Source organism: Linepithema humile, chromosome 1, assembly GCF_040581485.1.
Source record: "Linepithema humile isolate Giens D197 chromosome 1, Lhum_UNIL_v1.0, whole genome shotgun sequence".
Classification (NCBI taxonomy): Eukaryota; Metazoa; Arthropoda; class Insecta; order Hymenoptera; family Formicidae; genus Linepithema; species Linepithema humile.
The window spans coordinates 2,370,028-2,383,550 of NC_090128.1; the positions used below are offsets into that span (position 1 = coordinate 2,370,028).

A 13,523-nucleotide genomic window follows, 5' to 3' on the forward strand; every position below is an offset into this window, starting at 1 on the left:
AATACACCTGTGCTACGGTAATCAATCAAGAGATAAAGTGCTTTCAAAGTAGAATTTCTCGATTCAAGATATATGTTCCTATTCTTAACTTGTAGAAAAAAATATATTTATGCAATTTAATAGAAAAAATATCGCAGTGTGGTTTTAATAAACTTTAAGGAGAGCAATATTTCATAATTCTTTATAGAGTTTTTGCGTGGCCAAGCAGGAATAATACTTTGGTAATTGCATTACTCGATTGTAAGCTGCCTTTTATCGGTAAAAGAAATTTTTGTTTCATTTCCGCGGCAAACGCAAACTGCCAGCGCCGGGAATGTTTATGACGTCCGCTAATTTAGATTGAATTGTTGAGACGCAATTATAAGATCTCGCCCGAGCAATTTCTCTTCCTAAGTCTGTCGTGAAATTTCAGATTGCTCGTGCAAGACGTTTTCATTAACGTTGCTATGATTACTCGTAGTTTATATCATGTGCCTAATGAGTTTTTCCTATGTATCTCCTTAATTTGTTAGACTGTATATACACCTTTCACATTAAATTTAAATTTTACGAATATATGTAGAATGAAATATCTCATAAAATCATTTTTTGGCATAATAATTGAAATATAAAGTAAAATAATAATCGCGTTAATAATAGAAAAATCTTTGGAGAATAAATCTTCAGAGATATTAATGGATAAAAAATATTTTAAATTAGCAAAATTATTATTCAATTAATTTTAACTATATTTTAATTAAATGGAATTTTTATTCAAAGTATCTAGACATTTAAAATATTGAATATTAAAAAATTGACGTGAAAAAAGCGACATCCAATTAAATATTCGTTAGAGAAATCCGTTTCAAAATTGATCAAAGGACTGCGATACGTGGCAGCGAATTTACAATTATTCTGCATAATTATTGAAAAGCAATAAAGAATAACAAACTTCTAGGGGCAAAGTAAAAAAAAAGTATCTCGCGCCTGCGAAGAGAATTCGCTTTACGGGAATTGCATTTGACAACGACACTCAACTTTCTTCTCGTGTAGTTTGTCTGAAAAAGCGACGTTTTCACGCTCGATTTGTCCAAAGCCCTCTCGGAGAATCCACTCACGAAAATCAACTTGCGCGATCGCCCCCGTCCGTCCTGGGAGATATAAAGCAGAACATTGTTTCACCAGTCGCGGAGCAGCTTTTCCTCCGCTTGATCCCCAAACCTATTCGAGGAACTGAGCGTCCGTTTCTTTCCGGCGTTTTTACGGGCTCGGCCCGGCAAAGCAGTTAAACATAAATCCTATTGTGTAATCTAGACCTCGTACATCTTTTTCTTTTCTTTATTTTCAATATCCCTCTTTATGATTTCCGTTAAATAAAATGTTATCAATTCTAAATCACAAATATCCGTCACACCGTAAAAAGATAAAATTCTAATCCTACAAAGAAATGTTTTCTCAGAAAATAGAGAAAACGTTACTTTTAACGTCACGCAAACAGTAATGAGCTATGCCGAATGAAACAAAATATTTTTATCTCAAACAGACATAAGTAACTTTGAACATCTTTCTAATAACTTGTTGTTATTCTTTTTGTTGCAGAGAGCAAGTTCTTTCGACGAAGTATTCTACATTTAAAGGTGAGTTTTGAGATAATTAAAAGAGTAAGAAATGGAATGATCGACTTAAATATTCAAAAATTCTGAATTATAATGTACAATATTAATAAACCTAAGTTTTTTTCTTTGTTAAATTTTATGCAGAAATTTAGAATTCAATAATTTTACGTGAAAAAATGTAATTACCGGTATAAAGAAATCAATACATCACTAATAACTCATAATATTTCTTGAAGAATCTCTCTCTCTCTCTTTCTCTTTCTCTCTCATCAATTGCAAACTAAATTATTCCAAGATGTTAATAAAATAATAGCTATTTTCTGTAAAAATCACTGTTTTACGTATTTGCTTCTCCCACGTCACATCTCTAAAAAATCATAATGTCGACTCATTTCATTTCGACTCCATCGCTGTCGAATATGTGTTCGTTATTTCACTCGCATGCAAACGAGTAATCGAGCTTGTTGATCGCTTTTGCGATATTTGTTCGGTAAATACAAAAGAGCCATCCTCATCTTTCGTTCAGTGAAATACAAATCATAAGGTAATGTTTGCGTTTTCGAGATTGAATTTCACGTGCGCCCAACGAAATTGACATCGATCAATTTTCTCAGCGCAAATTTTTTTATTTCAATTAGAAAATACCGCATGAAGCGCTCGCGAAAACCATACATCGTTGGCCATAAATCAAGATTCAACGGATGCACGTAGGACGTGCATTAGAATATGTAACGAAAGCTGTCGAGTGTGCTTCGAAATTTCAATTTAGAAGATTGCCTCCGGCTGTACCCGTTTTCATCAAGTTTGATAGACACACGCTATATTTTATGGCATTTTATTTTCTAGTAATTTTACTCGGTGCTTGGTGGCGCAAAGCGCAACGCGTCAAACGAGACTCGTCAATATCATTTCCGCACACCAATTCGCAGAAGTAATGTCTCCTCATACGGTCTTGCTGGCGTTCCAATTTTCGAGCAATTTAACGCGAAAAATTGAAAATTCGCCAGCAATTTGTCATCTTTAAGAAAAAGTGTAAATGCTAAAAGCGCGAAAGGTAGTTTACGAAATATTTTTCGCTCAACCCGAATAATCCCAGCCGGCCATGCGATATGAATAGAATCGAGTGAACGCCGCTCCATGTGTATTATTAACAAGACGGCAACTTCGTTTTCCGACGGTTGTATATAAGCGCTTCTAAATCGAACCGTTCGTTTGCATCGCCGGTCGGCGAACATGAATACCGCTACCGGTTTACTCGTTTCATACTTGTCCAACTCTCCGTCTCTCTTCCGCGAACGCAGCGGCGGCTTGCTCGTCCGATAAGCATTCCGACGTGGCTTTAAAATTAATGGCTTTCAGCCACGAAGGTTGACGGCGCCCGCTATTGACATCACGCTCCCGCAAACGAACACGAAGTTGTATGACTCGCGTGCGCGCGAAAATAATTAAACTCGAGAACGAGGTACGCGTACAGTCGGTTGATATCTTCTGTCGAAATCTACGTCTTTAGAATTATCGGAAACCCGAGCACTTTTCAGTTTTATAGCTATTATTAGTCGTCTTCTTCCTTTTTCAAACGATAATGTAAGTGGAATCATATTAGCATTTCCTTACTTTATCAAAATGCTTGCTTTATCTTTCTTCACTGCTGTAAAATGTGCACTATTTTACAAAGGAATTCTGCAATATATCTCGAGGGACTACTACACAGAATATCCAAGAATCGAGTTTCTTTTAATTATATAGACGTTGGATGAATTTAAAAAAGGCAATTATTTAAAATATACAGATAGCAAAATTCTGAATTATCTAACCAAATTAATGTAGATAATGATAAAAAATTAAATTTTACACAAGGATGTAAGCAGATATAATAAAATCTTTCTCTCGGTTAATTATAAAGATTTTCTCTTAAAAAATTTACCATAAAACTTAATTATCAAGATATTTGCTCTTGCAACTTCCTAAATTTGCGATTAACTTGTACGATTTGTGACGCCACAAATACGCTGTGTTATTTCAAGAGATCCTAGTAAACCGTACAAGTTAAAATCCGCAGATTGTTCCCCTGATCGCAACAGACAGAATTGGTAGCTTGGTTTAACGAGACATTCGCTTTTCAGCACTGCGGTAAGCGGAACGAACTATCGATATTCGCGAGTTTTCAACACTACTAATGGTTCGAACCACTTGTTGAAAACAAATCCATCCGAAATACTCGCATTTCGATAAGATCTTTAACTCATGTCTGTGCTTTTTGTGCTGATGATCCCGTTTCGATAAAAATTACCCATCGGATTTACGTTTTCGACCGATAAATTTATATCTATTCGGTGTTCCAGAACTTTTCGGGATGTCAACTTTTTAGTGACAAATTCAATTTATGTAAAATCAATTTCTCATTGACTGATCTTATGTTTGATAAAATTTTTCTTCTTTTTGTAAAATTTTACATATAAAATATAGAAGTAACAATAATAATTTTTTTAGATTGTTTAAAATTCTTCAAAAATTCTTCATAACAAAAAATTTTATTTACAAATCCATTTGTTCTGAAACACAGTGTAAATAATTTCCTGTTAATGCCAACGAGACAATTAATAGCGCAAAATTCCAGTTTGTTCATAAAACTTCTAAGCGCGCATCTGGTTGGTGAGAATTCATCCCTGCAGAATTTCGCAGTAGTTCACGGTTAAATTACCACATCTACGTTCGCGTCTATGTATGTCTAGAGATATTAACGATACCTAAATAATATTGAAATACCATCTACTAATCAATATTACAACTTTGATATTAAATATTTTTGACACTGATTTTAATTTAAATATTACGACTATTTTGATATGTCGACCATTTATAAACATTTGTAAAAATATTATTTACATAATCAATACACTCTCCAGTAGTGCTCGAAAAATTTAGATGGTCGAACAGTCCGAATAGTTCAGATTTGGATATTAAACGCCAAATAGTTTAGACCTATCGAGCACAAAATATATTCGAATAGTTCAAACTATTCGAACTAACTTCAAGTTTTCAAAAATTCAGAAATTGTTATAGTTCGTATATAAAATTTGTGAAATGCGTAATAATATAAATGTATGAGACAAGCTAGCTGAAAGATTAATTTAAATATATTCAGAATTATATTTCTAAATTTTTGTTAATTAATGAATATGTATTTCAATCAATTTTCGATCATTTCGAATCTGTCCGAATTGTTTGACCATCTGAAATTTTCAAGCATTACAAATAATAAATAAATTATAAATGACTCACCTTAAAGCTGCTTTGTCAAAACCTGAGTTTCCTCTTCTTCCAATAGCCCATCAATGGATGCTCCTTCCTTGTCACACTCGCGAAAATACGACGACCACGCGACATTTTGAACGGCACTACCGATGTTAACTGACGCGAACCTTGTCATGGCAAAGAAAAAACTCGATAAAAATACGAAATTACAATCCGTCCGGCATTCATGTTCGACTTGTTCGGAGCAGACACGTAGCGACGCTGTAACAAAAAAAAAAAATGTACAATTAAAAATACGTTCAATTAAAAATTTATTTGTTACAATTCAAAATATATATTCGCACGGAATGAACTATCTGAATTGCTAATCGCGGGTACTAATTAATCGTGCGATCAATAAATCAACAATTTGTCGGAATTATTCGTCGGAAATATGTGACGATTGCTGACGAGATATAATACGTTACTTGAGATATAATACTGATACGTAACAATTTCCGCTGTTGCTTCGCTTCAGTACTATCGTGCGAATAATGGGGTGAGTAGGAAGGACAGGGCGCGCGCAGATAACAGCGCGCGTACACAACGTCTTATTTCGTGAAAAGCATAAGCACAGTGTGCCGTCCGTCGCGCGCTATGATTTTGCTATCCCGCACGCCGGCATGCTCAAGCGGGTTAGAAGACAGCCGGTAAGAACCGTTCCGTATTATCTCTTACATCGCAATTGTGACAAATATTATAAAATTATATTCTAAATATAAAATAATTGTTAACTTACTTTGCTCGATTAATTGACGCGTAATTAGCACCTCAGATATTTTATTCCGTGCAAACATATATCTTTAATTCTAATTTGCACTATTTTTTTATTAATTTATTATAATAGAAAATAAAACACTCTAAAATACTTCGAAACGTAGATATCTTATTTTTCATATCGGAAAAGCGCGGAAGCTTGTGAAAATATTTTTAGTTTAGTATAACTGTGACGAGTAACATATAAAATTAACTACGCGATTGTCGATATCCGTCTGCCGCTTGCCTGCTCCGAAGGGGTCGTAACTTCACGCAATATCGTACTTTTATCGAATTTTTTTGTCGTGATATGACAAAATTCGTGTCATTGAATATCCTTAATGCCGTGCAAAATATCGCGCGATGATCATATTTTTTGTGAGTGAGGCAAGGAAAGAGCAGTTATCGATGGATAGCTGAAAAAAGGACAAGACTCGGGCATCGGGCTTTGACAGAGCAACTTTAAGGTGAATCATTTATCATTCATTTATTATTGACTCGTGTAATAAGTAACTACAGATTTTTAAAATTAATTTGTCTATTTTTTTCTAAGGCAAAATGTAGTTTAATTGACACGTAAATTAAATATTTGTTTGTCGAAGTTGTAATCAAATTCAGTATCACGTTTTTTATCACAATTTTTTCATGTTGTGTAAAAAATACGAAATTATTGAAATATACAAAATTATTTATTACACAATCCAATATCTGTAGTGCTCGGAAATTTTAAGTGGTCGGGCAATTCGGATCTCGATAAATATAACGATTCGATGTTGTAAAAAGTATATGATAAATATATGTTTTTAAATAATAATTTTTAATACATTTGTTGATTTATCACTCTTTTGAAAACGAAATTAGCACGTACTTGTGTGAAAGCGACGAGGAATTTTTACGATAGAACATATAAGCAAATCGAGATGCCGGAGGCGACAAACTACGAGCTGCTGTATCTATTATTTGCAAATTGTGATCGAAAAACGATTCGCCGTTATCGGTGAAACTAGCTTGCGCACGTAGCGGTTTTGTGTCAAATGTAATTTACATAACCACGTTTCCACTGAAGGTTATCGGACCATATGTTGCAACTGTTCGGAGTTGACAATTGCAAAAGTATTGCTGGTCTACTGGCCATAATAATATTCTTGTTTTTTTTTTTTTTTTTTTAATCCAATTGTCAAAAAAAGAACAATCGACAGTAAAGCTTTTCCGATATCCCACTTCAATGTAGCAAATATTGAATTACACGTCTAAAAATTAATATAGAGGTAAAACGGAAAATATACAAAGAATGTAGGAAAGTAGAAGATAAATTGCCGACGATCAAACTAGTTAGGGTCGCAAAATAAAAAAAAAAGAAAAGGGAAGAAAGCTTTTTCCAGAGGTATCACTGACATAAGAGGGAGGCTCCTTGCATCTGGAAAGTAAAATTTTCTACCCGAGACGAAGTGCGCCACGCTTGTCGCCGCGACCTTTTATGACGCAATAAATAATAAGGTGACTGTCGTACGTTTCTTCTCTCCGGCCGTAACGAGATGAAGCGGCCTGATAACCCGTCTACCGCGGACTAGAAATAGACGGACATACGCCGACAACTTTGCGAAATATTTTATACGGTTTGTTGTTATATTTTCTTCATGCGCCTCGTACGTGCCGCGTGCCATTTATTCCATCATCGTTTTAAACGTACAACACGGGGTTTTCAGCGTGTACAAAGATACGCTATAACACACACACACACACACACACACACACACTCTCTCTCTCTCTCTCTCTCTCTCTCTCTCTCTCTCTCTCTCTCTCTCCGTAAATAAAATATCGATGTACACCCGTCTCGCAGTCGTTTAGCGTGCAATACCGGTAATTGCGTAACTACTTGGACAGGAGAAGCTCGGCGTTCGTTACTTTATTACTATAATTAATTAATTTTTTTCACTTTTGTACTTTTTTTTTATTCTTTTACACATATGCAATTAGTACGGAAGCGAGAATTATAAAATGTGAAACGTTGCAATTATGGTTGCATTTTTGCGGAAAATAGGCATCGAGGCGCTTCGGGCGTATTTTAACAACCGCCAGACCTCGGAAAATAGTTATTGAGCGTTCTACAAGCCTTCAGGCATGGTCGAGATCCACTCGACTCTTTATACATGGGGCTTTGCCTAACCAGAGGAAAGTCTGAAAAAGGCTATTCTAGCATTTTATGTGGAATATTTACCGATTCTTATTCAATATCGTTGTTTGTTAATTTAATTGTTTGTTAATTTAATTATTTTTTTAAACTAGTTTAAATCGATACATATGAATTGATATGCTATTGCAAAAATAAGAACGATAATTATTGACCGCGCACGTATTTTTCTATTAAATAAATAAATTGAAATACTGCGTGCAAAATATTTCCTGTTTATATTCAGTAAATGATTCTTTCTGTAGATTTTTTTTAAGTATTGCTAAAATATAATTTGTGAATGTGACACAAAAACAGCCAGTATCGTTTATTAATAGGATCAAAAAGTTTATAGCGCGAATAGCAACAGGATAACCGTAAAGTTTCTCTCAGGCGTAACATTCTTTCTCGAAAATGAGGATCTATTCAAATCTCTAAAGACACAATCAAAATCGAGATGTAATAAAGCATTTATAAAAGTCGATTGAAACATTCGATCAGCACAGGAAGTGCCCGTTTTTATACCCACATTATTCGCGATCATGCAATCTTTTTCACACGTGAAGTTACTTTCTATCACATCATCAGCTATCGAGGGCACTCGAAAAATGCTCTTGAAATTTTTATTCTAAAGATCGATCTTCCATTTTGCGAATCATCGTCGTGTGACGCGCAAGGTCGCCCTCTCGATTAAAGCTTTGACAAGACGCCGTCCGGATGCTTCCCAATGTGGAAGATCGGCTGTCGAAGTTCCATCGTCGGGCATCGAGAGAAGAACCTCATTTATGCCCGTGGGAGGCCTCGTCGAGGACCCCTGACCCGGTTTCGTCGCGTCCGTATCTTTGAATCGGCGCTGAAGGGCTCATACTCCCACCCTCGGCGACGGATTTACCGCATCACGTGGAGAGAATGTTAAGCTGTACTCGCAAACAAGCTCACAACTACTTTTGACAAATCCATATGCCACCCCCGCGCATCACGTACTCTCGCCGCGAAGAGTGGTCGCTGCCATCTACTTCTCCCGCCCTTTCCCTTGCCTCTTAAGATCAAGTCAAACATTTCAGAATGGTAATAAGTCCGTAACGAGGCAATCTCACAAACATCGCGATGTAGGATCACCTCTGTTCGTCCTTTTTAATAATCAAAAAGGCTCGGAAGTAGTCCTTGAAAAATTCCACAATGCTACTCGCGTTTTCTGACCGACAAATAAAATTGTGAAAACTCAGCAGAACGTTTTGCAAAATGCAAATTAATCAAGTCGGCTAATTTTCGTGTTGCAGTAGCACACATTTTATGCAATTGTTATATTTTTTGGATAATGAGTGAATTTGTTGCTAAGATTAAGGTACCGCAAATTAATTAATTCTCGAATGTAATACAAAGAGTTTTGGAACAGATTTTTCCGACGAAATTTAGATTTCTTTTCTTCAATGGCAATTTCGAGGGAAACAATTTCGCAATATTTAATATTAAATATATCCATAACTAAAGCATTCTGAGTTTAAAGGGGAAAAGAAAACTCTAACGAGTCAAGTGCACTTGACTTGAGTCAAGTGAACAATAAGGTTTTGTTACTCGACTGTTCTTCAATGGCGAAAAATTCGCGAAAAGTCCTTCATTTACATTTACTGGTAATTCGAAAATTGATGGCACCTCGGAGTTTCAGTTACAAAAAGTTGTATTAATAAAAAAGCTGTCATTAAAATTAAAGCCGGGAGCTGGGCGACATCTTATATTTCATTTAGAGCGCGCCTTTCCAATTTTAATTACAACGACGTAAAATAATATCGCAACGAAGTACCTGATCATAGAAATATCATTGAATATTGATTTGTCATCCTAATTTGTCGCCTTAAGAACGTGCGAAAGTACGAGCGAAAGTGCGAAGGCTTTAAATATAAACAACATTTCTTTACTAAACTTTTTTTATTCGAAAAATAATAATATACGAGAAGGAATTAAAAAGTATTTATTTAAATTAAATTTAAATCAGACTGTATTGATTTAAAAAAAAACTTTTAAGACTTACAGATTTGAGACTTAATCCTCTTTAAAATTTTCTTCTACAACCACACACTTCTAAACCCGACTCTGCTTCCACCGTTCGAAACATTTTTTAAAGTTATCTTCTGACATAGCGAAAAGCTGCTTCATCGCATTTGTCATGTTAGAAAAAATTAAGCAACAAAGCATTTTTAAAAACTATCATAACTGATGACGAATCGTAGGTTTATGAATATAATCCCGAAATTAAGATCTAAGCTGAGACTGAAAATTAAATTCGACTCGAAAGGAAAACGGTTTTAAGACATTGAGAAAATAAAACAAAATGCAACATAACAGATTTTCGGAAGCTAACTTCAGAAGGTAACTACTTTAGAAGGGGATTAAGTCTCAAATCTGTAAATCTTGTAGTTTTTTGTAATAACTCCAGTCTGGACACTGTTACATTACACCTCGTACATATCGCTTCTCTTTATGTACTCCTCCTTAACCCCCACACACTTTAGCTAGCGCTCGGGCAGCTTGAAAATGTCATTTTTATAAAAAGAAACTGGTTGCATCAATAACCAATTGCGCACGAACGGGGATGCGTTAAATTCTGTACCTCTTTTCGTCCCCTATGAAAATTGTTATATCACTTGCGATAGCGTCTCTTCCCCGAACTGTACACGCAGTTTGCGCACAATTTCGACAGCTTTAACATTTTTATTCGTAAAAAACTTGATAACAACACGTTGCGCAACGGAACTCGGTACTCGGCTTGTTCGAACGTCATAACAACGACTACAAAAACAATTGCAGCGAGGCTACGACTATGCAGGACGAGAATAGACACCTCTACCTTTCACTCACAATCAGTATAAACACAATTGCTGGGGTGTATTGATTTGTAGTCACACAAAAAAAAAAACTCATTCATATTTGAACTGTCCTCGATTAATGCTTGATATAAGCGAAACGTGGATCGTAACCAGAAGGATTTTCGACATATTGGGCAAAATGTCAAAGCGGAATCATTTAAAGAAGCCTTGCCTCGACGATAAAATGATGAAAAGAAAACTTTGCACATTATTGCTTGCTTATCGAGTTTGTAATTTAAATTGTCCAATGTGCTAATTACAAAAAAATCTTGTGAGAATATAATGATAAAAAACCGATATTCTGTGTTAATCGTTCTTATGCAAAAATAAAAACAGGCTCCTTCCAAATTACATCAAATTTTAAAAAATAAATCATTTTTCTACATTTTTGCAACGCGATTTATTTCCATCGTACCGCTTAATGGACCAATTTGCGGACCAGTTTGCCTGCAAGAAAGAAACAATCAGGAAGAACTGCGCGCTTCTTAACCGCGTCGTTTCGCGCTACTGTAACTTTACCGCGAAATAATCCTGTGAATTGTAACAGTCCCTCGAACAGCCTCAATCTCGCTCGTAGTGTAACATTAACGGATAACGCGCGTGGCGCGGATTAATACGACCAGACTTCAGACGGGCACCTCCGTGCTTTCGTCTGTCTCGTCGAGATCCGCGGGGAACGTAATAAACTCACAACGAGACACAACACCGGCAATTGCGCGGAGTGAGAAAGAGAGGGAGAGAAGCGAGCTGTTAAAGCGGAGCTGCCTTTCGCGCATATTGTGCGTTGTCGGAATGAGATGTATAGGCGAATCAGTGAATAGCGATCTCCCGTTTCTTTCTCGTGCGATCTCATTTAGCGCATCACTCGTTAATCATCAGCTTTCAAGACAACATACTTTTCATGTTCATAATGAACTGTTGAGTAAGCTGGATTTTGTACTACAGCTATAATATCGTGAGAAGCTATGACATTGCAATCTTACGTGACATGGAAGTAACGTAGAAAATTACGGAAATCCGATTTATTATACAGAAATAGTGTTTTTGTGCAACACGATCGATTACGTATACCATTTAATTTACGCATTTTTGTGTAAAAATAATAGTCTTATAACATTTTCGTATACGTTCACATACGTTTAATATTCAAAATATCACGCACTCGACAATTCTTGCATTTTTATTCACCGGATTACGGCAGTTTCTTTGCAACTCGACGCAGTCGTCTCACGCAAAACATGCACCGATGGGACTCTAATTGATGTGAGCTTGAAAAGCGGGTATTTTTAAAAAAAAAAAAAAAAAAAAAATAGGTTCGTAATAATAGCTGCGCCATCCGCAGGTATTCCCTATCAGCCGTAATTTCCATTGCAGCGTCGTAAGGACGGGGAAACGGAGAAAAACGAGCAACGCCGCGGAGAAAAGTCGAGTCTCTTTGCAAAAAATAAATGTAAAAGACACCCATTCGCGTTGCATCGCGTATACGTGTTCGTGATTTCCCTATCGCGCGCCGTTCTACCAGAGTTCACTGCGGCATACCGAGCTTTCTGTTCGCGCACGCGACGAAAAGCCGAAATAGCGTACGCCCGGCATGCTGCGAGCAGGGCGATAGTGTAATCTCCCTCAATCCGGAGTTACCTTAGCGGCGCGACAAAGCGTCACCGTATATGTATACGCAGCGCATTAAACAAAGGAGGTGAAACGAAATTGCACCCGAAATTGCAACGCGCCAGTCAACCGTTTTACAGAGAGACGTGAACGTGTGTTCGGAATCCGCGTTTCGAGTATTCGAAAACGCGAACATTGTTCTAATTTCATTCTTTCGTCGCGTGCATCGAAACGTAAGTACAAAGTATCGTCGGCTCAGCCTCTCTCTCTCTCTCTCTTTCTCTCTTTCTTTCACTCTCAAAAAATTTGCATGTTTTCGAAAAATTTTTAGCCGTTTAAATATTCGTAAAAATAGTCACTATTTAATAGTTACTATTTATTCTCCTTTTACTTTTTATATTTCTAAGTCATTTTAATTTGCAAAAGAATAAGTGCCAATCTTCTAATCAATTCTATAAATAGTTAGAGTGTTCAAAAAGGACACTCAAAAACTAAAATCGTAAACGAGACACGAATAAAACATATTTTAATCGGCGACACGTATGCCTTTTATATCAACAATTTTAGCGTGATTCCTTTTGATATCATCGATATTAGATATCAATCATAATATATTCACGTAATAAATATGCATGAAGTTATGATACGATATATTAAAGCGCCGCTACAGGTGTGCTTGTTCCCTTCAGAGATTTCATCGCATTCGTTGTAACAACTAAACTCATTTGATTAATAAATGTGTATTCAGTGGATACGATAATTGAATGGTTGTTGAGTAATAATCAAGCACGATAGAATGGATCTACTGAACTATTCAATTTATATAACATATTCAATTATATAACGTTTGTTCTTTCTGCTGAATAAAGAATAATCTCTTGACATTTGCGCATGATTTATTTTTACCTTCAAATTGAGCCGGACATAAAATATTAATGAAAACAAATTTAGCAGCATAATAGAATTGAATATTACATCTAATTTGAAAAAGGATACAAATATGATTGTGAATAATACTTCTTCGGGAAAATTGTAAGAATATCTCGGTAATCATGGCCATTATTCATCATTAAAGCGATCGTCGTTATTAAATAATGCGAGACGAAAGATAATTTTAAAACGACATTATTTCTTATCGCGCACCTGTCACCGATAATTTTAAGAAAGGCGCCTCAGGTTCGCAACGATCGTCGATCAGTCGCTCTCCTGTTTCAGGTGAATCATTAACGGAAAGAT

The 13,523-nt window shown here is 35.9% G+C and overlaps 2 protein-coding genes across 3 annotated transcripts in view; one reads left to right on the top strand and one right to left on the bottom strand.

Annotated features, from left to right (window-relative positions):
• Nucleotides 1–13,523, bottom strand: part of LOC105674446 (zinc finger protein 383-like) — a 132,168-nt gene that overhangs the window by 75,521 nt on the left and 43,124 nt on the right. For both annotated transcript variants that reach the window (XM_067348255.1, XM_067348250.1), the window contains exon 3: nt 4,878–5,111. The gene's annotated coding sequence lies outside the window, so the exon portion shown is untranslated. The remainder of the gene's footprint in view (nt 1–4,877; nt 5,112–13,523) is intronic.
• The window catches only part of LOC105674444 (GTP-binding protein Di-Ras2), a 79,586-nt gene that overhangs the window by 19,298 nt on the left and 46,765 nt on the right, over nt 1–13,523 (top strand). Inside the window, exon 2 of the mRNA XM_012370745.2 lies at nt 1,579–1,616. The gene's annotated coding sequence lies outside the window, so the exon portion shown is untranslated. The remainder of the gene's footprint in view (nt 1–1,578; nt 1,617–13,523) is intronic.